Source organism: Peromyscus maniculatus, chromosome 3 (assembly GCF_049852395.1).
Source record: "Peromyscus maniculatus bairdii isolate BWxNUB_F1_BW_parent chromosome 3, HU_Pman_BW_mat_3.1, whole genome shotgun sequence".
Taxonomy (NCBI): Eukaryota; Metazoa; Chordata; class Mammalia; order Rodentia; family Cricetidae; genus Peromyscus; species Peromyscus maniculatus.
Window position 1 is genome coordinate 55656580 of NC_134854.1, and position 27814 is coordinate 55684393.

General features: G+C 45.0%; 2 long non-coding RNA genes across 2 annotated transcripts; both read right to left on the minus strand.

Moving 5' to 3' along the window:
• Positions 1-2933: 2933 nt before the first annotated feature.
• LOC121827925 (uncharacterized) lies at positions 2934-9342 on the minus strand. Its single transcript, XR_013049750.1, has 2 exons — positions 9263-9342; positions 2934-4563 (listed from the first exon to the last, which is right to left on the minus strand). It is a non-coding gene; the product is annotated as an uncharacterized LOC121827925 (long non-coding RNA).
• Positions 9343-11578: 2236 nt separating this feature from the next.
• On the minus strand, positions 11579-19461 carry LOC143272151 (uncharacterized). Its single transcript, XR_013049592.1, has 3 exons — positions 19155-19461; positions 13542-13697; positions 11579-13200 (listed from the first exon to the last, which is right to left on the minus strand). It is a non-coding gene; the product is annotated as an uncharacterized LOC143272151 (long non-coding RNA).
• Positions 19462-27814: the final 8353 nt, after the last annotated feature.

Consider the following 27814-nt stretch of genomic DNA (forward strand, 5'->3'; position numbering starts at 1 on the left):
GTCAAGGGTACATAGAGAAACCCTGTCTCAAAAAAAAAAATACAAACAGAAAGATCTAGAAGAGGCCAAATCTAGAACCAAAAGATCTAAATACAGAATTACTCAAGAATAGCAAGTAGAGAACTGTATTTTCTCACTCATTTAGAGACAGAAAGTTCACAGGTCTTGGATGTCTGTCCCTCCAGAGATGGTTTTCATGAGAGCGGAAGGCACCAATGTGGCTCTTGTTAAAATTCTTCAGAGCCATGTACCTTGATAGATGTGTGACTTTCTTTCTTTCTTTCTTTCTTTCTTTTTTTTTTTTTTTTTTTTTTCCAGACAGGGTTTCTCTGTGTAGCTTTTCACCTTTCCTGGAACTCGCTTTGGAGACCAGGCTGGTCTTGAACTCATAGAGATCCGCCTGCCTCTGATCCTCCCAAGTGCTGGGAATAAAGGCGTGCACCACCACCACCCAGCTATGTGTGACTTTCTTAAGTAAGCTCCAAGAACAATCCCCTTTTCTCCCCCATCCTCTTTCAAGTGTCCCTAGGAGGTTCTGATAATTTTTTACATTAGAAGGGCCATTAGTGAGACAAACAGCCCTTGAAGCAGGACGAGGCTTCTGAGACAATGACATTTATTCAGCACCCGATCCATGCCAGGAAGTGAACATAAGATTTCGTTTCATCCTTGAAGCAACTCTGTAGAGACAGTGTTATCAACTCAGTTGTTAAATAAGGAATGGGCGGGGGGTTCCAGGGACAGTGAGGAAGCTGTTCTCAGCTATTCAGTGACATAGGGACACAGCTGAGGTGACTCATGGGTGACCTTCAGAATTCAAAGTATGTCAATCTCTCCATCCTGCCTTGAGTGGGAGAAAGTGGAGCTCGATGGAGACATTCTCCATGTCATATCCCTGTGTGAATAAGGCCCCTGGATTGATGCAGTGTAGACCCTGTGTACCCTTGCAGAGCCATGCGTGTATTTCTGTCTCCTCTTCTCCGGTACCTGCATCCCAGGCCTGTTTTCTCTTCTCCGTCCTACATCAATGTAGAACAAAGTCCCAAGGAGACACTCCCTTTCCCCTTCAGCCCCTTGTTTGGAAGTGTGATCTGGCAAGCCCAGAGTTAGATGGCGGGTCTCAAGACCCCCTCAAGGGCCAGGATGCCAGGGGCAGAGGAAAACCAGGGCTGCTGGACTGGGTGAGGGCAAAGTAGAAGCAGGGGAGGAGGGGGACCTCGCAAGGTAGTGTAGGGGCTGAGGAAACACTGACGGAAGACCCCAGACTCAAATAGTGTGCAAGAACAAAGAGTGTTTATTATACCACATGTATGGGGGGTCACTTACCTGTACAGAATGGTGAGGACCCTGAGAGCCTCTAAGCACAGCTAAGGAGGGTCTGGGGACAGCTACATAACTGGTTAAGCAAGCAGCAGTTACATTAGTATATTTCTAATTGGCTGAGGTTTAGTTCTATGGTTTTTGGACACCTCTGCCCAAGCTTGGACCTGACTCAGAGGGACTGCAGGGTTTGTCCTTGACATAGTGTGAAGCTGACTTAGACCCTCTGTGTTCATTCTCTCCCTCGACCCTGAATGTAAGGACCTTGTGGATAAATGGCCCTTTGTTGGGAAAGACATCTGTTTGTCCTTCTCAGAGAACTGGGGCCTAAATTCGGTTGTGAAAGGGGGGAGCGTTTAAGCCCTTCAGTAGGAGGAAGCTGGAGTCAGCTGCATGGGGTCTCTTCGGCAACTGCTTTATGAAACACACTTGACCCACTGGCAAGACTGTGAGTGGGTCTTCGGCAATGAAGGAGCAACTGTGGTCACCTCTGGTGGCCCTGGTGGGGGAGACACGGTGCACAAAGTGAGGACTTAGGGCCTGGCGTCCACAGTGGTCCCATCTGCACTAGACCCCTGCGCTGAGGGAGTTGAAAAGTCAAGCCAAGTTGAACTATTTTGTATGCCTTTGGGAGGCCCACACTAACAATGACATCTATAAGAGCAGACCACAGGAGAAAGCAGCCATCCCAGCAGGGCACTTCATAGGGCCCATCAGGCTGATCTTAGTCACCCGGGGGCAGCAGTGGGCATGAGCCCCTTGCCCTGTTCACCTACAGACATCCCCTGCCTATAGAAGAGATGAGGAAGAAATCTGGGGTGGGAAGGACAGCCGGTATTTTCCATCACAAGAAAAAGGCCTGGGCTGGAGAGCACTGAAGAGCACTGGCTGTTCTTCCAGAGGAACGGGGCTGGATTCCTCAGCACCCACATGGCAGCTTATAACCGTCTATAACTCCAGTTCCAGGGGGATCTAATGCCCTCTTTGGGGTTCTGTAGGCACCTGGTGTATATGTCATGCACAGCCATACATTCAGGCAAAGCATCCATACACACACACGCAAAAAAAAAAAAATTAACTAAAGAAAAAAGGGACTGGGTGGAAATGTTTTCCTTCTGTCCTGTGTGGTATGGTAAACACGGCTCCATCAACCCAGAAATGCAACTCCAAACAGCTTGTGGATTGCAAGGACTGCACATGGTCACTAAGTGTTTAAGGAGGGAATATCTAAACCGAGGAGGATCAGCAAGCCAGAAGACTTGAGATTGTGGAAGAAAAGTTAAGGGTTTTAACAATAGGAGGCGCTGTTCTGCCAGAGACTGTCCAGGGACCCACTGGCTCCACTACCGACTGCACCAGCATGAGGCTGGGAGCCAAGCTCCTCCCACGCTCACTCGGGTTTCTCTGGATTGCTTGTTTGCTTTGGTCTGATTCCAGTGTTCAAAGGCAACAGGGTTTGTTGATGTTTGGGATAAAGAATGTGCCTTTTGAGAAACGGAATTCTCCCAGCCTAGAATGAAAGGCAAGGACAGGATAAGGGAAGCAGCATTCTGGTGCTACCACCATAACAAGAAGCCACGTGAATTTTTCTTTTTCTTTCTTTGCGACTGTGCTGGAGCTCGAACCCAGGGCCTTGCACTTTTGCACTCAACCACCAGGCTGTACTCCCAGATCTTTGCTTTTTAAGACAGGGTCTCATTAGGTAGCTGGAGTTGGCCTTGAACTTGCTATGTATCATAACTCTCAGGAGACAGAGACAGGAGGATTGTGGGTCACAGAGCCTTACATAGCAAGACCATGCCAGGCCAGTCAATCTCAGCCTAACAAAGGCAAGTTATTTCTTTGGAGTCATTTAGATGAGAAGAGGTACATAGCTCAGAGAGCTTGGTCCCTTCTCTGTCTACTGCCCTAGGAAGGTAATGAAGACAAAAGCTTGCAAAACAGTCGGCCTTGTGTGTAGTTCCTTGTGTGCCAACTTTGGGCCAACTGTGCTAGCTCCTGGCTGGTGTCACCTTTCTTAAGATAGGTACATTTTAGCTAGCCCGACAGTGCCAACTGCAGGGCCACATGCTTTCTAATAAAGTAGGAGACAGGGTGAGTCATGGGATTTTGATCTTAAGAAGGCTAAGTTTCCACATCTAAGCAGCTGTGGTATGTTGGAACAAAGAATTTGTTTTTGCTTTCTAAGGTAAGCCAGGGCCGAGAAAGCAGATTGCTGGGGGGGGGGGGGGGGGCTGTGCAAGTTGACACATGCTTCTTAGCCCAGAAGCTCAAAAGGACAGAGAGGTCATCCAGGGAGGGGAGTTTTGACCTGCCGCCTGTCTTCACTTCATTTGGCTGGGACGGGTCCCTCATCAGAGTCTGCACTGCTCTCGGAGAAGCAGGGGCTGTCGACACCAGCCCGAACCCACCTATGGACTCCTCGGCCTTGCAACTCTCCTTTCTACAAGTGCCAGGATTCCCTGTCTTTGCTGAGTTTTCCATTCCTTGTCCAAACGTCCGGGTGTCTGTGTGCTAAATACACACAGATGCCAGATTCTCTCGGGGGCCAAATGTTTGGATTGCACAACATTGAGAAAGAACATCCACATAGTTGAGTTTTCCTTTAGATATTTGGCACTGTGTGAAGATGGTTAGTTTTTAATAATAAACTCTTAACGACGGCCAGGGCTGACTAGTGGCAGGATGGCGCTACATGGAAATCACTTTACATTTCTAAAGCTGGTGAACATTTCCACGGGGCTGAAGTTCTGTTTTGTCTGAGGTTCTTTACTCCAGAGGGTCAAAGCAGGTAGAGCCCAGGTAGAGCTGTGGCAGGACTGAGGTCAACTCAGATTGGCCTGATGTCACCAAAGACAGGGAGACCAAAGGGCAGGCAAGCTACAAAGAGCTTTTGAAGCGAAGCTAGAGAAGCCAGGTCCTACTGCTACTCAAAGCACGGCCACCGTGGTTAAAGAGCAAGGAACAATCGCTCCAAGATGCAAAGGACACATCCCGAGATGGTTTCCGTGAACGGGTGACGCGCTGGGCCTTGGCTACAGCAGACTCACCCCAGCACTGGTCAGAGGAGGAAAGGATGCTTGCACCGGGCTTGAGTCTTCCGTGCCTCTTGAAGTGCAGCTTTCTCGGGGAACAGCCACAGAACTCAAGAGCTGGCAAGATCAACTGTGTCCATGCGTTCGTTCTCAGCCTCACAAAAACAAATTATTTTCCTCAGGTTCATCTCAGCCAATGCTCCAAATTCTGGATACAGTCAATGAAGAGTGATATGAAAAAAATAAGTTAGCAGGACACTAGTTGGGAAGAGGAAGGGGGTTAACACAAGTGGGAGGGAGAGATGGTAAAGAGGACAATGAATGTGATCGAAATCCATCATGTATGTGTATGAAATGTCATGAAGAAGGCCACTGGTTTGGGTTTTTAAATGTTCTGCTTACATGTATGTCTGTGCACTATATGTGTGCAGTGCCCATGGAAGCCAAAAAAAAAAAAAAAAAAAAAAAAAAAAAAAAAAAAAAAAGGCATTGGATCCCCTGGAGTCACAAATGATTGTGAGCCACCATGTATGTGCTGGGAATTGAACCCAGATCCTCTGGAAGATCAGCCAGTGCTCTCAACTGCTGAGCCATCTCTCTCTCTCCTCCATGAAGCCCATTGTTACATAATTAATATATGCTAACTAAACATTTAAATTAATAAATTGATGCCCTGGAGCACGGCCCCCACTAAGCTGCACGTGCCTTTCGAATGATAAGACACTCAAGTGTCAGGTGCGGGTCTGTCTGTATCTCTAAAACATTCATGAAGAAAACTGTGAACGGAGATTTTAGCAGGCAGCGGAAAAGTGCGGTGTTTAGTTCAAGTTGCTGTGACTATTCAAGCTTCCAGCTGAGTTTGTTTGAGGGACCACTTCTGGACGCTCTAGAAAAAAACTAGACGTGGCCTCTGCTCTTGAGAAGCTTCTAATCTAGGAGGGAAGAGAAGATGAATACGAAAGCAAGTGCTCACTGTCATCTGTGAGAGCATATTTGTGTTGAAATCAATAAAAGAACATAGGAGTATGAATGGGGAAAGGTGTCTGCGTCTGAACAAGAAAATGGGACTTCCTGGTAGAGGAGACAAGGACAGCAGGTAGACACTAACGGTGGCCTCACCCACCTCCCTCCTCTCGCTTTCTAACACCCACACCCTCCCGGCCTCAGGTACAGAGGCCCTGGCTATGTGATACAATGTTATTCCTGCCATTTAAGAGGCCCTGACTATGTGATACAATGTTATTCCTGCCATTTAAGAGGCTCTGGCTATGTGATACAATGTTATTCCTGCCATTTAAGAGGCTCTGGCTATGTGATACAATGTTATTCCCACCATTTAAGAGGCCCTGACTATGTGATACAATGTTATTCCTGCCATTTAAGAGGCCCTGACTATGTGATACAATGTTATTCCCACCATTTAAGAGGCCCTGACTATGTGATACAATGTTATTCCTGCCATTTAAGAGAAAGACTTCTAAAATGGTTTTTATTGGGTAAACGGGAAGTTCACTGCAGGTCACACCTTGGAGATTCTTCCTAACTTGAGCATGGGCATGATGCTTGCTGCTCCAACAGACTCTTTGCAACTATTCTGCAATGATCCAGCATGCCAAGATGCCAGGGAAGACCCGCAGACACAGCTGAGCTGCTGCGCCAGCAGGGTCCGCCTGGAGACTTCGCCTCCTGTGAATACTTTTCATGTTTCAGTCACTGCTGCTTCAATCTGAGGTTACGAGCTGCAGAAAGTATCCCTGAGAACAAAGAGCAAAGGCACAGAGGTGGGTAGACTAGGTGTGCTTTCACGGAAACACAAATAAGGCCTGATACGCTAGAGCATTAAGTACTACTACTAATTTAAAATAAAAAAAAAAAAAGAGGGAGCATGGAAAATGCAGAAAATGTAGGTGGGGCCTTGTGTTGTGTGGTAGTTCATACTGGACCAGGTGAGTGGAAATGAAGCTTTTCTTGGGGAGGATTATTTTATAAGAACTGTGCTCCAGCCCAAAATGCAGAGAATAAGTGACAGTTGTGGGCTCAGCCCTTATGCTACTCACTCAAGGCTCAGGGAACATTCCAGAAGCGGGGATGGATGCTTTGTTGACACCCATGGGAGACCTGCCCCTTTCTGAACAGAAACAGAGGAGGACTTGGGGTTGGGGAGGGCAGAGGAGAGGTGGAGGGAGGGAAATAGAGGAGAGGAGGGAGGGAAAACTGCATTCAGAATGTAAAATAAATGCAAAAAAGTTTAGTTAATTAAAAAAAAAAACTAAATAAATAAATAAAGTCCGTAAGAGTCAGATGAGGTGGTAAGGTCTGTGAATTGTTCTCTAGACCTAATGCAACTATTATAATCCCTATCTCATATCAACTCTGTTGCCTGCATTGGGCCCACAGAGGACAGTCCTAGAAGGGGGGACCTCAGGGGACCCTACTCTTTACCTCTGAACTATTAGATGTTGATAGATTCTGAGAGAGGGAAAGTCGCTGTCTTTGGCTATGCCCCCACTGCTGAGCCTACCAGACTCCAACGGATAGCTCCAGCTCATAACCACGCAGTTGCCCTGGCTAAACTCACAAACCAAAATGGACAGGCATGAACAGTAAAACGAGATTCGTAGGGTTGAGGGAGGATAGGCAGGGATGGCCCAGGATGGGAATGGTCAGTATAGGCAGGGAGAGCACCGGTGTGGGTGGTTGGTATACACCATGTACATGTGCAAGATTGTAGACTAAAACTCTTTATAAAAGAACTGTGCTTTCAGGATGACGAATCTGCGTGGTTTGGAAGGTGAGGAAGAGAATCCACAGCCACTAGTTAAGAGTCTGTGGTAGACATTCAGGGAGAAGGTGGGGGGGTTGGCCTTGGGTGGGGGAAATGGGAAAAAAGTGGATTGTGCCTTTTAATGCTTTCTCAGCAAAGATGAAGTCTAGCTCTAAAAACAGAGTTTAGCCAGGCAGTGGTGGCACACCTTTAATCTCAGCACTTGGGAGGCAGAGGCAGGAGGATCGCTGAGTTTGCGGTCAGCCTGGTCTATAGAGTTCCAGGATAGCCAGGACTACATTGAGAAACCCTGTCTTGAACATTAAAAATGAAAACAAAAACAAAAAACAGAGTACTGAGGGGCCTTTTCATGGGTTAGATTCTGTGCAAAGCGTGGTCTCACCACTTTCTCTTGCTATACAAAACCACTTTGAACTTGGCTAGCAACTCAAGCACACTAGACCAGCATCTTAATTCCCTTTCTCAGCCCAGTCCTTTCTCTCCCACCTCCTAAGTCAGATGCTCTCAGTGGGAAGGAGGCACAGCTCAGAATCCTCTGTGCCACCAGAATGGGTCCACTCCTCAGCTCCAGGGGGGATCCAGTCCACTCAAAAGTGCTGTAAGGGTCCCCAAAAATGTTAAACATAGAATTGATGTTTGATTTGGTAACTGAACCCTTATGTAGACAAATTAATTAGAAACCAATATTCAGAGATCAGGGAGATGGCTCAGCAGATAGAGTGCTTGCGGAACAATCATGAAGCCCTGAGTTCAAATCCCCTGCCGTGTAAAATGCCACATGTGCCGTGTGCACCTGTAATCCCAGCACTATGAAGGGCAGAGACAGGAGGATTCCTGAGGCTCACTGGCCACCGACCTAGCTCCAGGGTTAGTGAGAGGCCCTGTTTCAAAGGAATGAGGTGGAGGGTGCTACAGCAGGACACCTGATGTTCTCCTCTGGCCTCTGTGCATATACACAGGTGCACACACCTACACTTAGTGCATACAACACATGCGAGTGTGTGCACACACAAAGAAACTAGTATTTAAATTCTTAAGCATGAATGTTTATAGTAATGCTAGTCAAAAGTCGAGAGCAAGCCAAGTGCTCAGCAACAGACAAATGGATTCTTTAAATGTGGTATATCCATTCAGTGGAATATTATTTAGCCATAAAAGTTAATGCAATGCCAATATATGCCACAATACAGATGAGCCTCACAAACATTCTGCTAAGTGAAAGAAGCCAGACACAAAAGATTCCCTATTGAACAATTCTATTTATATTAAATTTCCAGAATAGGTAAACCCACTAAGACAGAATGGGCATAGGGTTTCCTTTGGGGATGATTTAAAATGCACAAGAGCTGACAGCTGCCCAAAATTGTGAACATGCCAAATGCCACTGAAAGTGAATGGTACACCTTGAATCCTTAGGTTGATGTTATCTATGGGCAAGTCATTGCCTATTGAAGGCCCTCATTGTCCCCTGTGTAAAATGAAAGGGCTGGGGTGGCTTCTAACAAACACTATGTAGATGTTCACCATTGCTGTGAATTTGCTGCTGCTAGGGCTATGACTGTACAGTTGGTCTCTGTGTCCTTGGATTCCACAGCCATGGGTTGAACCAACCATGGACCAAATACATTCAGGACGGACCATGAAAAGGCTCAGTGGGTCAGAGAGCTTTACCACAAAGTCTGAAGACCTAAGTTCAATCCCCAGGACCCACACAATGGAAAGAGAGAACTGACTCCCACAAGATTCCCTCTGGGCATAGCATGGACACACAGAATGAAAAAATAAATAAATAGCCGGGCGTGGTGGCATACACCTTTAATCCAACACTAGGAAGTCAGAGGCAGGTGGGTGAATTCAAGGTCAGCCTGATCTAGTGAGTTCCAGGACAGCTATACAGAAAGAATCTGCCTCAAAAAAAAAGGAAAGAGAGAGAGAGAGAGAGAGAGAGAGAGAGAGAGAGGAAGGAAGGAAGGAAGGAAGGAAGGAAGAAAGAAAGAAAGAAAGAAAGAAAGAAAGAAAGAAAGAAAGAAAGAAAGAAAGAAAGAAAGAAAGAAAGAAAGAAAGAAAGAAAGAAAGAAATTATTAAATAAACAATAATTGGGCCGGGCATGGTGGCACTTACCTTAATCCCAGCACTCAGGAGGAAGAGGCAGGTCTGTGAGCTCAAGGACAGCCAGAGCTACATAATGAGACCCTGACTCTACAAGAAAAGGAAAAAAAAAAAGAACTGCACTCAGTAGATGCAGACTTTTTCCCTGTCGTTATCCTGAGACAGCACAATGTCATAATTATCACAGAGCACTTCCACTGAGTTAGGTGTGACAAGCGAGCCAGAGATGACTACTGTACACCAGAGGATTACACAGACCATATCTAAATGCAACGCCATTTTACAGAAGGCCTGGAGCAGCCCTGGGTGCTGGTACCTGCAGGGGTCCTGGCCACATCCCCTCTCGGGTACTGAGGGGCAACTGGGTGAACTTCTCTAATCCCCTCTCCTAAGGGCATCATGTTTTCTACATGAGCTCACTAGTTACTGCTGTCAACTCAACACAAAACTCTGCATCGGAGAGGAGCAGGAAGAAAATGCTGCCTTAAGAAATACACTTGCTAAACCCAGTGAGGGGACGAGCAGAGCAGGGTCAGCCACAGGGGAGTAGATGACATCAGCACTTCTGGCCAAAGATGTTAAAGTGTAGCTTTCTACCTCAGCACCCTGCAAATGAGAAACCTACTGCACATAATTCCCTGTGACAATGTGTATCAACATGCCATGTAAACCCCAGGGTGTGGTGTTTAACACTGATAGCAACTTGACAGCATTTAGATCCACCTTAGAGACGCATCTCTGGGCACATCTGAGAGGGAGGTTCTAGATTGATGGCATTTTGTCACAAGAAGAAGAAAACCAACCAAGAATGTCAACTGCAAGGTAGTGATGATGTGTTACCACCCAAGCACCCAAGATGAAGCATGGGAATGTGACAGTGAGGAGGCTGTAAGACTTCATCCCTTGCTCCCCCAGACTATCATCCAGAGCAGGACAGAGCTCTGGCCACATCTATAACCACTGTGACACTCTTCCCCATGTTACACACACACACACACACACACACACACACGCACACGCACACGCACACGCACACGCACACGCACACGCACACACACACACACACACCATAATATTTTAAGGAAGTCTATAATTTTGTGGTGTATTATTACATCTATAACTATGTTGCAGCCTACAGGCTACCAGATATATCTGCAAGAATGATACCAGACAGACAGACAGACAGAATGCAAGCAAATCATGGTAGCTGCTAACACTCATATAAGATTGGCCACTTGAGTTTATGGCTAATTGTTCAGGCATATCAGGTGTAAAGGGGGCCCAGGCCATCACTGACACCAGATGGTCCTGACCAGTGAGTGGCTGCATCTAGACCTCCCAGAAACTTCCTAAAGCTTTGGGTCCCTAAGCCTGGATCCCAGAGATTTGAGTTTAGGAGGTCTGGAATGGGACTGTATTTCTTTTTTTAAAGATATATTTGTTTTATCTTATATATGTAGGTGCTTTGCCTGCATGTGTGTCTGAGCCCCACATGCATGCCCAGTACCCAAGGAAGCCCAAAGAGGCCTCTGGAACTAGAGCTAACGATGGTTGTGAGCTACCATGTGGGTGCTAGGATCCAAACCCTGGTCCTCTGGAAGAGCAGCCACTGACCTTAACCACTGAGCCATCTCTCTGGCCCTGGGAATGTGTGTCGCTAATACTCCCTGGGAGGTGTTGGTTTATAGCCAAGTTTCTATCCCTCCAGCCCAAGTCATTGTCAAAACTGCCGTCCAGGGAAGTGAAAGCAATTGGCCAATGGTCTCACAGCTGTGCAGAGACTGTGCCAACAGCCATCTGGATCAGGGGTTCCTACAGCTATTGGGCATGACTCACTTGCTGGCCCAGCCCAGACTCACTGCACCGAGATTCTAGGGAAGAGGCCGGAGCAACTGGGATCTGCAAAGGCTCCAGGAGCACTTCCCATCCTGACGCAGGGCCAGAGTGGGAGACTCTGGACCAAAGCTTCTGGTTCTTCTCATTCTCACATACTGGATACCACATCAAGGCTAAGAAGCAGGGATCGCATGTCTGCTGCCTGAGAGGGCTGCTACCGGCACAGCTCCTGGCCAATTTCAGTAGTTTAGCAACTGTGCTTCCCCCGGGAGAAATAGAGAGTTGTCAAACCAGAGCTCACCACCGCACATTGCAGAGCCTAGTACGTCGCCTGTTTCCCATGGCAAAATGAATGCCGAAGAGGAAGAAATCCATGGCCGTGTCACCCTGAACACACCCCGCCTCATCTGAAAGAGCAAGAAATAGCCATCGTGCTGACTGGCAGTTGGGGGGGGGAGGGGTTTGACACAAAAGGAATTCATGTTTCTCCTGCGTCTCAAAGTCCTCAGCTATCCAGGCTACTCTGATTTCTAGAACCTTCCTTCTCAAAATGTATTTTTAAAAAAAGTCTCAGGATTGCTTATGCAAACTGGTTGGCTGTCCTTCCTGAGTCCACTGCATAGTCACTAGGTACACAAGCTTCCTGCTTGCTGTGAGTCAGAATCCCAAGGACCCTAAGTCTGAAGTTAACACCATCTCTGGATTCACTTGGGGAAGGATTGTGATTCACAGTAGCCAAAATGTGGAACCAATGTAGCAGCCCATCAACAGGGTATCTGTTGATAAATAAATCTGGTGCATACACACAGTGGAGTTTCATGGAGCCTTAAATATAGATTTGGAGATCACAGTTTTGAGTGAAATAAGCCAGACTCAGGAAGACAAGTACTGTATCTTTCCTCTTATATTAATCTAGACATGATCTGTATAATATAGACAATACAGATATATGTAATATAAATGTGTGTGTGTGTATTTGAACGGCACAGATGGAGGAGAAGAACTCTGAAGGGGCAGAAGTGACCTAAAGGGCAGCCAGGGAAGGGGGTAACAGGACTGGGAGAAGAAAGGTGACTACTGTGTGTTCACTCCCACACATGGAATCCAGAGTCACAGACTGTAGATAGGACATGAAAGCAGAGGACGGGACTGATGGTAGGGAGGGACCCAGCAGGAGCTGGGATAGGGGACAAAGGAGAGGGGTCATCGTGACAAGCCAACTACGATGGTATGCACTGATGAAATGTCATAACGCAACCTGTTGTTCTGTATGTTAACTAAAAATATCATCTTTTACAAGATAGTGACTCAGACACTTGAAGTTTTAATATCGGGGGTGATGGTTTGTGTTCTTTGGGACAGTCTTGCTGAGACCAGGCCATCGTCTCTCCCCCCCAGGGTGGGCTCTCTAAGCTGGTCAGAATCCTCAGTGGGACTATGATCTTAGGACGCTGCGTCTTGGCTCACTCTGTCCTACTCACTCTTTGACACTGAGCAAATCTGAGCAGCACTGAAGCTGGGAGGCCGCTATGGCTTATGGGTCCACAGCCAGGCTGAATAAGGACTTCAAGGTCCTGACCAAACTTCAGGCCATCACGACGATGACCAGTGACAGTGTTCAGCCTCTGTCTCAGTGAACATGTCTTCGATTCCACCAGCCTCTTGCCACTTTCTCTTTGTAAAACTGCTCTTGGTCCTTGAGACTCAGCATCTAGTACTAGTATTCTCTCTCTCCTCCCTGACATAGGCAGACACACAGTAAACATTAAACAACATGGCTGCCACAAAAGGACTGTGTGGTATCCACTGTGACCACCTACCTACTAGGAGTGGATAGAGCTGAAGAGCTCAGCTCTGGAGCTCTATGGGTTGGCAGTTGGCAGGTGAAGAGGCTTGTGTGCACTGATCAGTCTTCCCTAAGTCTGACCCCAACCTGTATGTTTCTGTTCCTAGGCAACATGCCTCCAACACCAGGACACTAAGGAAGACATACCTGGAAGTCACAGGACAGAGTGGTAGAGACTCCATCCTGAAGAAAAAAAGGCAGTACAACTGCAGCTGTGGTCCATGCAAAGGTTCTCTCCCACAGAACTGTACCCAGGCGTGGTGCATGCCTTGGAAGGGAGTAAGAACCCAAGTTTCAAATTCAGAGGTCATCAAAGCCTACTTTTTTCATGCATACCTAAAGGAAAGTATACATGCACACATACACACGTGTAAACACATACCACAGCCATATTTTCCCAAATTCACATCCAAGGCTTCTAGAATTGGGTCAAGCTAGCTCCAACCCTGATGTCCTCTTTGAGCCCTGGGTTGAACTCTTCAGTGCTTCCCACTATCCCCTCCTGCTCCCGTACCTGCTGGACCAACTCAACCTACAGTGGACATTTCCAGCAACAGTGGATTTTACCAGGAAGGTTCCAAGGTCTTGGTCTTGGCCCCCTAGACATACCTGTGCTTCTGATGAGACTTCTCCCAAGTCTGCCACCACAGAGACCTCATCTGACATGTATACCACTGAAGAGACATTCGATGAACTTCCGAGAGGAAGTCAAGGAAGTGGAGATGAAAAAATGGAGAAGAGAAAAGTAAAACACCAATATTCACCCTAAAGGGGGGGAGTAAAGGGGAGGGGAGTATTGTAATTAGATTTTAATTAAAAATTTAAAATCACTATTCAGGGATTCTATGCTGATATGCCAGAAAAGTCAAGAAAATCAATGAAAAACTACCTTAACAATATTTAATATACCACAGAATCAGTCAAAAGATGTAAGTATGGGGAGGGCTCCATTCATCATAGAAGCCATAAGGGGAGATAAAATAAACAACCCCCCCCAAAGAGCCAAAAGAGTAAAAAAAAAAAAAAAAAAGCTACACCCTTCCACTTTGACCTTCATCCCAGCTCCTGGTCCCTCCTGCTCTAAATGTCCCCTCTGCTGCTGCCCTGTCACACCCACATCTGTATCTATAAATCTAGATTCCATGTGTGGGAGTGATATGTGATATTTGTCTTTCTTCCCTAGAAGAAAAGAAAAACCTTGAAAATAGCCCTGAAGGAAACAGAAGAGGATTGGGCAAGGAAAAAGATAAACCATGTTATAATAGCACTCTTGAAGTGAATTCCTAGATTAATACGTTAATATAAATCTAAAACATTATTTTTAAATCCCCCAACAATATTCTGAAGAGGAAGGAAAACATTAGCAGACCCTGGTACTTAAGAATTAACGTTCTGGAAAAAAATAAAAGTAAAAGAATTAACATATTGGTATAGTGCCGTTAAGATATAGTAATGAATGTCTGAATTTTAAATTATGTGGTACTGGTATATAAATAATCATGTGGGCCAATGTAACATATAAGAAAGTCAAGAAACAGACTTAAACACACAAAGATTTTGTCCTATGATGAATTGGATGCTTGGGGGGTGGGGAGAACACATATGTAGATGTAACCAACCGTCTTATTAAATAAGAAACACAGAACCAATGCAAAGAAGAAAGCCAAGAGATCAGAGCTAAGAGCCTTACCACCTGCTGCTAGCCTCTTAAGCCAAGAGACCTCTCCGAAAAGGGGGCCTGCTTCCTGTGTGTTTGTCTTTATATAGTCTTTCTGTTCTGCCTTCTCATTGGTTGTAAACCCAAACACATGACTGCCTCGTCACTGCCTGTATGTACAGCCCTCCAGGTCTTCTATGGTATTGAGATTAAAGGCATGTGTCTCCAATGCTGGCTGTATCCTTGACCACACAGAGATCTACCTAGCTCTTCTACCAAGCGCTGGGATTAAAGGCGTTCGCCACGAACGCCCAGCTCTGCTATGGCTTGCTATTAGCTCTGACCCCCAAGCAACTTTATTTATTAACATACAAATAAAATCACATTTTAGTACAAATAAAATACCACCATGCACATACTTTTCTTTGACTGGTGTGATTACAAGTGGGTAGGCCACATGGTATGTCACACACCAGGTCCATCTTTGCAAGAAGCAAATCCTCAAATGTGGGCTGGCAAGATGGCTCAGTGGGTAAAGGTGCTTGCTGCTAAGCCTGACAATATGAGTTCAATCCCCAGGACCCACAAGGTGGAAAGAGCAGATGAGCTCCTGAAACCTGCTCCCTGGACTACACACACACTACACACTCATGCACATACATTATACATGCGCACAAGATGATGAATAAAATACAAATCTAAACTTGAATGTATCAACAAGACAGCTATCAGAAAGCACAGGGGCATTCTTTTAGAGACTCAGAATCATTTCTAAAATGTCTCAAAATCCAGATGCCATGAAAGAAAAAGAATTGAAAACCTTTATTCCTTCAACACTGAAACTACCGTGTAGACCAAAACAGCCAGCTGAATGAAACCGATGACCAATAGGAAAGATGCTTGCTACTCATATTCCATATAAAAGCTGGTGATCAGTAGATTGATGTACCCTGAAATGACACTCCACATCACTCACAATAAAACTTAAGAATTAACGCCACTTGGATGCCATTTTCCTACTTGACCAGTCATCTAAGATTCAAAAGCTTCATGAGGCAGAAGCCTGCAGAGGAGACAGGTCTCAGTGGCTGGTGGAGTACTGGTTGAGACTGTTCACATGTAAATTGGTAATATCTCTTCAGTCACAAGGGCATGATCCCTTTAGACCAACAATCTCACTTCTAAAAATTTATTCTATAGTTACTTCTTCACATGTGCAAAATGACCTAAGTATAGAATACTTTACTACAATGTAATATGCATTAGAGAAGTGATGGAATAAGATCAGAAATACATGAATAAAGTACCAGTTATATAAATCATAACATAGCCACCTACTGGGATATTATGCAGCTCTAAAAAAGGAAAATGAAGTGAACAGGAAGACAACTATTCAAGCTCTCCAAGCTAAGATCCGACCTGAGAACCCCATCTAACAAATCGAGAGCAGTCTGGCTTGCTGCTTGTCTGATTGTCATCACTGTGGGATATATAATCACCACAGAAATGAACCACTGGGCATGTCTGTGAGGGAGTTTCTAGATTGGCTTAAATGAGATGGGAGGATTAACCCAACATGGAAATTCCTGAGGGCTGGAGTCCTGGACTGATCAAAGGGAAAATGGAGCCAAGCCCTGTGTCCTGACTGCAGGTGCCACGTGAGCAGCTGCCTCGAGCTCCTGCTGACCTGCCTTGCCCACCCTGTGGGACTGCACCCTCAGACTGGGAGCCAAGACAAACCCTTCCTCCAGGTGCGTTTGTCGGTTATTTTGCCGCAGATAAGCAACACAACCCACACATCTGCTTTATTCTGTGACCAGATGTTATGTAAGAGTAGCTTCACAAACATGGGGGAGCGAGGGGGATTCTTGCTCCCCATATTGTTCTGAATGTTGTTTGATTCTAAATATAGAGTCTACATCTGCATAATTCAAAGGTAAAAAAGTGAATGAATCCGGTAAGATGGTGACATCTCAAATCTGTCTCCATTCTCCCAGTTTGTATTCATCCAGGCACCCAAGGGGATTTAGTTTCTTGGAGAGGCTGTTAACTCTTTTTTAATTCTGAGATGGGGATGGCAAGATGGCTCAGTGGGTATGGATGCCTGCTGTCAAGGGTGAGGACCTGAGTTTGATCATTGGAACCCACATGGTGGGAGAGAATCAACTCTTGCAACTTGCCCCTGACTTCCGTATATGAGTGGTGGCATGTGCACGCACACACACACACACACACACACACACACACACACACACACAATTATTTTTGTGTCAGTGTCTCACATTTGTAATGCTCCTGCCTCAGCTCCTGCCCCCAAACCCTCATGCTGGAATTACGAGTGCACTACCATGCTTCGGCTGTTTGAGACAAGCTTTAAGAAGCATTTTTAACATGGATACAAAGAAAGATAACTACATAGTCTTTCCTAAATTAAAAAGAAAGTGCTTATGATTTTTAATTTTATCCTGGACCATATTCTATCTCTTAAGATCATATCTTGAAGCTGAGTGTGGTAGCTCATGACTGTATTCAGTATTCAGAAGGCTGAGGAAGGAGGATTTCTGAGACTTCAGGTCAGCCTGGGTTTCATGGTGAGTTCCAGGCTAGTCTAGAGTACAGACCACCTCCTTCAAAGAACGAGGTTCCTCTCCCTTACCTGTCGGCCACAGCACTATGAGAACAGGGACAATGAACTGTCAGCTGGCATTCTCTGCTTTGAAGCCCCACTCCAGCTGTACCTGGATTAGTTAAAAAAAAAAAATGGTGCAAAAAGAAGCAGCCTGGCCCCAGAAATGTTTCTTTGGGAAACTGAGTTTCTAAAACCATATGATAGGTTGAGAATGGATTCGTGTGAGTTCAGCGCTTAATAAAACCACATGACTGGCGGCTATGGTGTCAGGTCCAAATTCCCTTTGACGTGAGTGCACATTTCCACACTCACTGGTTTCTCAGCTCTCTGCATTTTTTTAGGCCTGTTGCCGACGTTCTGGGACTCTCAGAAGTAACATCTTCCTGTTAGGGGTCATCTGCTACTCACTAAGTGTGGGTGTGGTACAGCTAAGGCCTTAGACACCATTCTGGACTATAAACTACAAAATAAACTCAGGGTTAAGTAGTAAAGCCCATTTATGATATGGTGGCCAGAATCCAGCAAGGAAAAGCAATCAAACACAGAATCAAAGGGAAGGAATAACGTTAGCAAAGAGGCAGAGGACAGAGCTCTGTCTGACCAGAACATGGGGCCACAACCACTGTAAAAACAGAAGCCTGCCGGGCGGTGGTGGCACACGCCTTTAATCCCAGCACTCGGGAGGCAGAGCCAGGTGGATCTTTGTGAGTTCGAGGCCAGCCTGGGCTACCAAGTGAGTTCCAGGAAAGGCGCAAAGCTACGCAGAGAAACCCTGTCTCGAAAAAAAAAAAAAAAAACAGAAGCCTGTGAGAGCCATCCAAGCAAAATCCTGTGGAGAGAGGGCGGTAGGGAGCTATGGTGTGTTCTTAAGAAAGAGTATGGTCAAAGTAACGCTTTTTTTAAATAAAATCAACTGGACAAAAAGACATCCAGGGCGTAAGTTACTGATCTACTGGGAGGCAGCTCGGCTACTCAGGGAGTCTTCCCAGTGAGCTGGCAGAATGGTGGGAGTCAGTGAGAACTGAGGCTGTTTCATTTCCATTTCAAAAATAACAGTCACTGCTGCCTTGACGACAGACTGGCTGCAAGGTCTGAGTGTGCGAAGGATTGCTACAACGGTCCAACGTGTCTGTAGCCTTGCCTGGAGAACTGGAAGTTTCTCTAGTAAGAATGGGGTGACTGGGGAAGGAAGCCAGGAAGATGGCAAACTTATTTCTAAGATGGTGGGGAGCACAGAGCCGATGACAGACTCTTCTGTCCTAAGTCCCACAGGTGCTTCTGGACTTGGAAGGACCCTGAGGGACTTTCCTATTGGCCACCCCACTGCCTCCCATTCACTCAGAGTCAGCAGCATTATATGATCGCTAAGTTCATTTGCTCACAGGCTAACAAATGTGGAAGTTTCCTCTCGTGTTAGTGCTCACTGTGTGAACTCTGTCTGGATCAGTTCCCTCAACAGCACTGGTGTGTCTGCTTTAGAAAGGCAGCTGTCAAGTGCAACTACTACATATACCCCGCAACCCCAACACGATCGCATGTGCTTGCACACTAGGACCTGGCCTTTGGCTGAATTCGGTTTTGAATCAGGTGTTCAAATTGTGTAGCCATCTCAGCTTTTTATGGAGACCAGTATTTTCAGGTTGTCTGACTCAGAAGAAAAAGGCAATTCAGGCTAGGAATATTTTTCCAGAAATACACTCCCTGCCCCAAACTGAGTCAACCTGGGAGAGGGAGTCCCTGGAAAGCTCTGGCTCAGGAGGGCTAGGGGAATGGGACAGGTTATTTTTAGGCTGTGATTGGCGTCATGGGGAAAGGAGGGGCCCCCTGGACTGAGCTCCCCAGCCTACATTCCAGGAGCTACTGGCTAATGAATGGCCCTTTTCTGACAGAAATGGGCTGTCTGGATGAATGAAGGGTCTGTTGGGAATTTACTCACTCTGCTGGCCTGCCTCCCGCCGCTCTCCTCCTCCGCCCGTCCCTTGCTTCATGTCCTTTCTTCTCTTCGGTCTTCTTCTCTCCTACCGTTCAGGATCACATCAGAACCATCGCCCTAGCAGGCAGAGAAGCAGTGGGGTCATGAGGTCAGCATGACCCCTCATGATTAGAAGCATCTGGAGCCAACTAGACCCAAGATCTCCGGCCCTACTGCCTCAGAAACTGGCTCCTCACATGTCTACCAATGTTTCCTTTGGCTGTACTCAGATGTTCCCCGGTCCACCTCTCAGACCCCTGTGTTTGAAATATAAAAACAGCAACATGTGAGCATAATGTGCTAAGAGATAAGGGTGGTTGGTTTCAGCAAGCCTGAATCCATGTCAAGCTGCCAACTTGAGGTTTAGGCAGCCAAGAATAGTTGAGCGGCACAAACTGGCCTTCATGAGGGGAGAAAAAAAAAAGAAGAAAACACAAAATTGGGTGGGTAGGGAGGTGAGGGTGGAGAGGGTAGATATGGGAGGAGTTAGGGTGAATATGATGGAAATACATTAATTCTCAAGGGATAAAATTATTATTTTTAAGAAATGAAAGAAATTCTTCCTTATATCTTAAAGATGCTTTACGTTTTTCTTATATTTTTTGGTTGTGAGCCTTGCCTTTCATGGCTGAGCCATCTCTCCAGCCTGCTTCAGATTTTCCTAAAGGCTTGAGTTCTACCTTTCGTCTTGGAGCCCTTAACCAGCATGGAATGGATCTTTGCACATGATGCAATATCGGCTCCAGTTACTTCTTTCCCGTGTGGATGGCGGTTGAATAGTCTCATGTGTCCCTGCTTTCCCATTATGTCACTTTCCTCCTTTGTCAAGTTTGCAGATGCTTAGATCCATGTCGGACTCTGTGATGTCCCTAAGGTTGCATTTTTTTCTATCCTGCCCTAACAAGCCACTATCTGGTTTTTGTTGTTGTTGTTGTTGTTGTTGTTTTGGGGTTTTGTTTGTTTGTTTGTTTGTGTTTTGTTGTTGTTGTTGTTGTTGTTGTTGTTGTTGTTGTTGCTTTTCTTTAAAGATAATTTCTCTCTGCACAGCTCTGGCTGTCCTGGAACTCACTCTGTTCACCAGGCTATCCTCGAACTCAGAGATCTGCCTGCCTCTGCCTCTCAAGTACTAGGACTAAAGGTGTGTGCCACAACACCTTTAACTGTGACACTAACAGTCCACTATCTTATTTCTTTTTTTTTTTTTCTTGGTTTTTCGAGACAGGGTTTCTCTGTGTAGCTTTGCGCCTTTCCTGGAACTCACTTGGTAGCCCAGGCTGGCCTCGAACTCACAGAGATCCACCTGCCTCTGCCTCCCGAGTGCTGGGATTAAAGGCGTGCGCCACCAACGCCCGGCCTATCTTATTTCTTTATAATGAGACAATACTTCAACTCTTTCTGTTCTAAATTGTGTTGGCTGTTCTTGGAACCTGACCTTTCCAAAACAATATTAGAATCAGCTTGCCAAATTCCATGAAAAGCTACATTGGTATTGTGAAGAGAAATGCTTTCAATCTAGAGCTCAAAATTAGAAACAAGGACAGAGTGTCCATGACCACGTATTCCTCCACTTATGTATCTCTTCTATGGGTTTTCTATTAATAAAGAAAGATGCACTCACCTATCTAGATTTTATCTATTTTTATTATATTTGTGTCTAAGAGTCTTAATTTTTCCTGGAAGTTCCTTTGGCCTCTGCAGGGACCTGTACTCACATGTACATGCACAACTCAAAATAACTAAAATAAAATAAATATTTTTTAAAAGTAGTTAGCAAAAGAAAGATCAAGACCTCCCAAAGGAAGTAGAATAAAAATAATGAAGATTTAAGAAGATATTAATAATTTAAAATACCATTTAAATATAGAGTAAAATGTTTAATACAGAGATTTCTGTTTTTTGCTATGACTATATAAATTAATGAACTTCTGGCAATATTGATAATGATAAAAAGAAAAAAATTAAATCAATATTAGCAATAGAAAAGAAACATACAGCGTCAGATTCGCCAAGACTAGAAAAACCACTCTGAGCAAATATATACCAGTGAACAGAAAGCAGTGAAAGGGAAGAAATTAGTGGAATTTATGAATTATAGAAACTGGTTTCCAATGGAAAGAGAGATTGACTTGTTCCAGAATCACTAAGTAAATTGAATTAAGAGTAAATAAATAACCTTCCCTTTAGAAATGTGCCACCTTAGATGGTTTCTTTTGTTGCTATTTGGTTTGGTTGGGTTGGGTTGGGTTGGGTTGGATTGGGTTGGGTTTTTTTCTAGTGTTTTTCTGTGTAGTTTTAGAGCCTGTCCTGAAACTGGCTGTGTAGACCAGGCTGGCTGCAAACTCATAGAGATCTGCCTGTCTCTGCCTCCCAAGTGCTGGGATTAAGGCAGCCACCCCCAGCACCTTAGATGGTTTAAAGCAGATCCGACCAGACATTAGACTTGACTACTGAAATATTTGACAAACTCTGGGAACAGATGAAAGCTCACTCCCAATTCAGTTTGGAATAGAACTTTCAGAACCTGATAAAGGACATCTCCCTCTGTCTCTATAAAACAGTTCATGGTAAATGCAGTGCTTAATGTAAAATAGAAGAAAGCAGGAGCAAGATTCTTGCTTTCACCACTTCCCAGGTGAAGAAGGAAGCGTGGAACCTGAAAAGGTATAGGTCCCAGAAAGGAAGAAACCCAATTGGCTTTTCTTGTTGGTAGTGATCGCACAGAATCATGAGTTTGGAACGATGAAGAAGGATTCAAAGGGTTTCCAATGATAAACTTAATATAAACAAATCAGTAGGGTTTGTATCTGCAAGTAGCATTTAGAAACTTTAATTAGATACAGCTAGAATTCTCTCTGAAGCCAGAGTCACAGGGGATGTGCGCCACCTGATATGAGTGCTGAGGATCCTCGGGTCCTCCACAAGAGCAGTAGGGCAGAGGTTCTTAACCTTCCCAATGCGTGACCCTTTAATACAGTTCTTCATGGGCTGATCCCCAACCGTGAAATTATTTCATTGTTACTTCATAGCTGTAATTTTGCTACTGTTATGAATTATAATGCGCTTATCTGCTATGTGACCCCCAAGGGGGTCGTGACCACAGGTTGAGAACCACTGCAGTTGGGGTTTTTAACCAGCAGTGGAGGCTCTTAACCGCTAAACCATCTCTACAGCTCTCTTTTACTAACTCCCTAAGTTCCTTGATATTTGCCATTCTGATTTATAATATTAGCATCATAAGGCTATAAACTTCTCCAAATTAACCATAATCATATGTCAGTATTTCATACATTTAGGCTGGTAGTATCTTTGTTTTTTTTTCAAATAAAATTATTTTGCTTTTCATGAAATAGCACACTGTCCATGCTCTATCATAAGATGACTAAGTGAGGTAATGGTGTCCCTTCTCGGTCACTAAGTCTCTCCACTCTTGGTGAAGTGATCAACACACTACTCGACTTTTGGAGCTCTTTTTCTTTCATATATATATATATATTTTATTTTACAATACCATTCAGCTCTACATATCAGCCACGGGTTCCCCTGTTTTCCCCCCTCCCACCCCCTCCCCTTCTCCCCAGTCCACCCCCCATTCCCACCTCCTCCAGGACAAGTCCTCCCCTGAGGACTGCGATTAACCTGGTAGACTCAGTCCAGGCAGGTCCAGTCCCTTCCTCCCAGACTGAGCCAAGCGTCCCTGCATAAGCTCCAGGTTTCAAACAGCCAACTCATGCAATGAGCACAGGACTTGGTCCCACTGCTTTCTTTCCTTTTTTAAAAACACTCTTCTCCACTCATCCCTACACATGCTAGTGTGCTTTTGTAATTCTGGGTTGATTGATTTTCATTTATTTATGTGAACAGCTTCATCCAAAACATTCTTTTCTGTCACCCCGTTAACATGCTTGGGAGACGCACCCACGTTATTGAGTGTAACTACGGTGTGTCTAGGGTGGCCCTTGTAGTTTTTGTTCTATGAATATGTCACAGTTTATTTGTCATTCTTCCCCAAAGGACACTTGAATTTTTCCAATTCGGAGCCATAATGAACAATGTTGCAATGAGATTCTGTGGGTTTATTAGTGCACAGGTACTCAGATGTCAGTTCACTCTACGCTTGTGAGTAAACGTGCTAGTTTACAGGGTATGAAAATAACATCAGTGGGTAATGATCATTGTTTTCTAACAGAGCTGTGCTAAGTTACACTGCCCAGCTTCTCCACATTATTTTTTTATTCATGAATTTTTTCCATTTTTTTAAAATCCTGATCACAGTTTCCCCTTCCTCCTCTCATCCCTTCTCCATATCCTTATCACCTTGAATTATCCTACTTTTAAAGTTTAGTCATTCTGACCACAGTATAATAATTCCTACTGGCATTATCCCACCATGATTATATTAAATATTGTTCATACACTTATTGAGTAGATGAGAATACTGGTTGCTGCCAACAAAAGTGTTTGATAGATTTGGAGAATCTAGAGAATGCCTGGGCAAAGCCCTTGCAGGTGGATTGTGAAGGAACAATTATTAAATGTTAAGTTAAGATACACAGAAGATAATTTTAAAACATTTAACATGCAATCATTTGGAATTCTAAAATGAGAGTATGGAGATAATGGAAGGAAGTAATATTTGAAGTAATAATTCATGGAATTATTCCCTGAATAAAATGAAAAACACAAACTCTCAGAATCATGAAGGTCCATGAATTCTAAGCAGTAGACATAAGACTGAATCGTCATTAGGACCCTTGTGGTCAAAATTCTGAATACTAAAGAGAAAGATCTAAAAGCAATCAGAGAAAAGAGAAAGTATGAATTGTGTTTGAATGGGAAATGCCCCCCACAGACTCACGTGTTTGAGTATACTGTCCCCAGATGGGGATAGCCCTTGAAGAGGGACCTAGCTAGAGAAAGTGTAGAGGCAGTGGCTAAGGCCCCACTTCCTGCCTGCTCTCTGCTTCCTGACTGGGGAGGCAACTGACCAGCTGCCTCCTGCTGTGGGATGGTCTGTATGTCAAATCTGTTGCTCTGATTGGTCAATAAATAAAACACTGATTGGCCAGTGGCTAGGCAGGAAGTATAGGTGGGACTAACAGAGAGGAGAAAAGAAAGAACAGGAAGGCAGAAGGAGACAGTGCCAGCTGCCGCCATGACGGACTGACTTACCATGTGAAGACTCCGGTAAGCCACAAGCCACATGGCAAGGTATAGATTTATGGAAATGGATTAATTTAAGCTATAAAAAGTTAGCAAGAAGCCTGCCACGGCCATACAGTTTGTAAGCAATATAAGTCTCTGTGTTTACTTGGGTGGGTCTGAGCGGCTGTGGGACTGGCGGGTGACAGAGATTTGTCCTGACTGTGGGCAAGGCAGGAAAACTCTAGCTACAGCCTCCACTTCCCAGTGTCATGCCCTCATGGCCTATGGGCCAAAATAAACCCTTCCTCATGGAGATCGCTGTTCATCTGGTGTTTGGTCACCAAAACAGGAAGTGCGGTTCATTCCCTGTGACTCAATGCCATTAATCCTGATTTCTGAAGAGTGGCAAATGCTGCCAGAAGATAGAATAATGTTTACAAAGATTTAATCTTGGTGTCATGGATCATTCGTTAAGTCCCAGCACTCAGGAGGCTGAGACAGGAGAATTTCCTTAAGTTCAAGGCCAACCTGGGCTACAAATATGTGCCAGTACAGTCACCCATACTAGGTGCCAGGGTGTGTAATCATACCTTGTCTCAAGAAAAGAAGAATAAGAGGCCTTAGAAAAAGTCAACTTAGAATGCTCATCTGATAAAAGTTAGTTTCAGGAACAGAGAGGAAAGAAATGTGTTTCAGGCCAACAAAAACAGATAAGTCACTATTATCAGACTCTCACCAAAACAAAAAGCCAGGCAGTTGATAAAATGTTGTAGAAGACATGGAGAAAAAGAAGGAAGGAAGGGAGGGAGGGAGGGAAGGAAAGAAGAGAAGGAAGAAAGAAGGAAGGACACAGGAAACTCACAAGAAAGAAAAGGTACAATTGAGGTGTCAACTAATTTCTTTTTCTGAGAACAAAATAAAATTTTCACAAAATAAAATTTTCAGAATGTTAAAAATATGAGTCTCATATAAACAGAAAATAGACTTTGTCGAGACTGATCTAACTCATTTATGAGGAAACCATCTGGACACTGGGACTCATCCACAGGATAGGCACAGTTTGTGGAGAAGGAGAGGGTTCTACAGTCATTAGTAAAAGTGTTGAATGCAAGTGCTAGATATGAAACTGGTTAATGTATTGCTGAAAAATAAACCCATGACCTCTGATGGCCTTCCCCACCAAACACAAATCCTTCGCTTCTCTACTGAACACTCCACAGGGTAGCTTGGAACTTCATAGACAGGGCTCTAATCAGCCACAGAGGGTGAGTCAAGCAGAGGTCCAATCCTGAAGACAATTAAAGGACTTAAGAGGTTAAACAACACTTGGGTGGGACACAAGGACACACACCTGTCCTTTTGCCTCATTTCCCTAGTTTAAGATAATTTTTCTTAGCAGAACAAATTCATATCTCTTTAAACAAACTATGGACAGTAATGTTGGTATTACACTCTGTCCCTAACCATAGCCTAGGTCACAACTGTCCCAACTCAACTGTTAGGTATTGAGTTTGAGCACATCCTCAGGGCTCCCTCTTGAATGAGGGAACAAAGTCTATCATTTTGTGGCAGCCATGTTAGTTTATGGTCATGCTAAAGAAGTAAAACCTGTCTTATAGAGAAAAGAAGCCACTTTAAGCATGAAAGAAATAAGGAATTCAGATGGGCAGAGGGAGGAAGAAGGGGAGAGAGAGAAGAAAGTGAGGATAAAAAGAGAAAGAAGGGCTGGAGAGATGGCTCAGAGGTTAAGAACACTGGCTGTTCTTCCAGAGGTCCTGAGTTCAATTCCCAGCAACCACATGGTGGCTCACAACCATCTGTACTGAGATCTGGCTCCCTCTTCTGGTGTGCAGGCAGAACAATGTATACATAATAAATGAATAAAAAAAATAAAAGAGTGTTTGTTACTTTAAGAAAAAAGAGAAAGAATATGGATGCATGAATATGAACTGACTATGTTCTAATGATTCTGTACACTTCCTGGTCTAGGTCTTCATGAAGCTTAGGCTTCAGTTCATGTGAAATACTCCCATGTCCTTCCAATAAAGTCCTCTTCATGGTTTGAGGGAATTAAGCAAGAAGGAAAGAATAAAGCCTGAGAATGGAGAGAGAGAGGCTGGGGAGAGGGCTCAGTACCTAAGAGCACTTGCTGTGAAAGCCTGAGGAGCTGAGTCAAAATCCCCAGAGCTCACATAAAAAGCTGGGCATGGCTGCGCCTGCCTGCAACCCAAACATTGGGCTGTGGGCGTAAGTAGATTCCAGCTGCTCACGGTCCAGTCAGCCTAGAGAAAATGGTGAGCTTCCGGTTCATTGAGAGACCCTGCTTCAAGGCACGTGACACATTGATGTGGCTTGTGTGTGTGTGTGTGTGTGTGTGTGTGTGTGTGTATGTGTGTGTGTGCACGGTTATGCACACACATGCATGCACCACACACATACATGCCACACTTACAGTGGGGAGGGGGTGGTAGCAAGCACAGTGAGAAACCCTGTCCAGTCGGCACAGCTCCAGAACTCTCTATGTAAAACTCCAGTATGTTATCAAGCCCCAGTTCTTCTGTACGTCCGGTTAATGCAGAGTAAAGCAGCTTGGCCAGACAGAGGCAGACTCAGTTCAGACTCGGCGTGAGCCGGCAACCTCTTCACTGGATATTATGAACTCTCGTACACGTGACCGATTCAGGAACAAAGGTGCCTGCCCCCCTATTCCGATCCTTATTAGTCACTCAGATGAGCTAACATCTTACAGCCTATAGTACATCCTTTGTTGCCTGTATTGGAACACAGCAAGACAAATGATACTCCCTACAGCTCTTAGTTTGACGTGTTAAGTCTTCCAGGGGGATGCAATGATGAGAATAAAATACCCACATCTCAACTGGGGATTTTCATTTTCATACAAAGATTTTTAGACAGGGTCTCGTGTAACCCAGATAGACCTCAAATTCAATAAATCGCTGAAGACCTTCACTTTCTGATCTTTCTGAGGACTGGGATAACAGATCCGTACACCACCTGTGCTGGCTGGTCTTATGCCACTGTGACACAAGCTAGAGTTATCTGAAAGGGGACCTCAGTTGAGAAAATGCCTCCATAAGATCCAGCTGTAGGGCATTTTGTTTGTTTGTTTGTTAGTTTTGTTCATTTGTTTTTTTGAGACAGGGTTTCTCTTGTGTAGCTTTGTGCCTTTCCTGGAACTCACTTGATAGCCCAGGCTGGCCTCGAACTCACAGAGATCCGACTGCCTCTGCTTCCCAAGTGCTGGGATTAAAGGTGTGCGCCACCACTGCCTGGCAAGGGCATTTTCTTAATTACTTATTGATGGGGGAGGGCCCAGCCCATTGTGGGTGGTGCCATCCTGTGGGAGCCCGTTCTCGGGTTCCTCGTGGCTTTACCCAGCAGGTCCGAATAGAGGATGATCAGGACCACGGGCCTGAGTGCAGGTGTCTGAGATGCTCTGCACTTGGCTGTGCTGGGGGAGG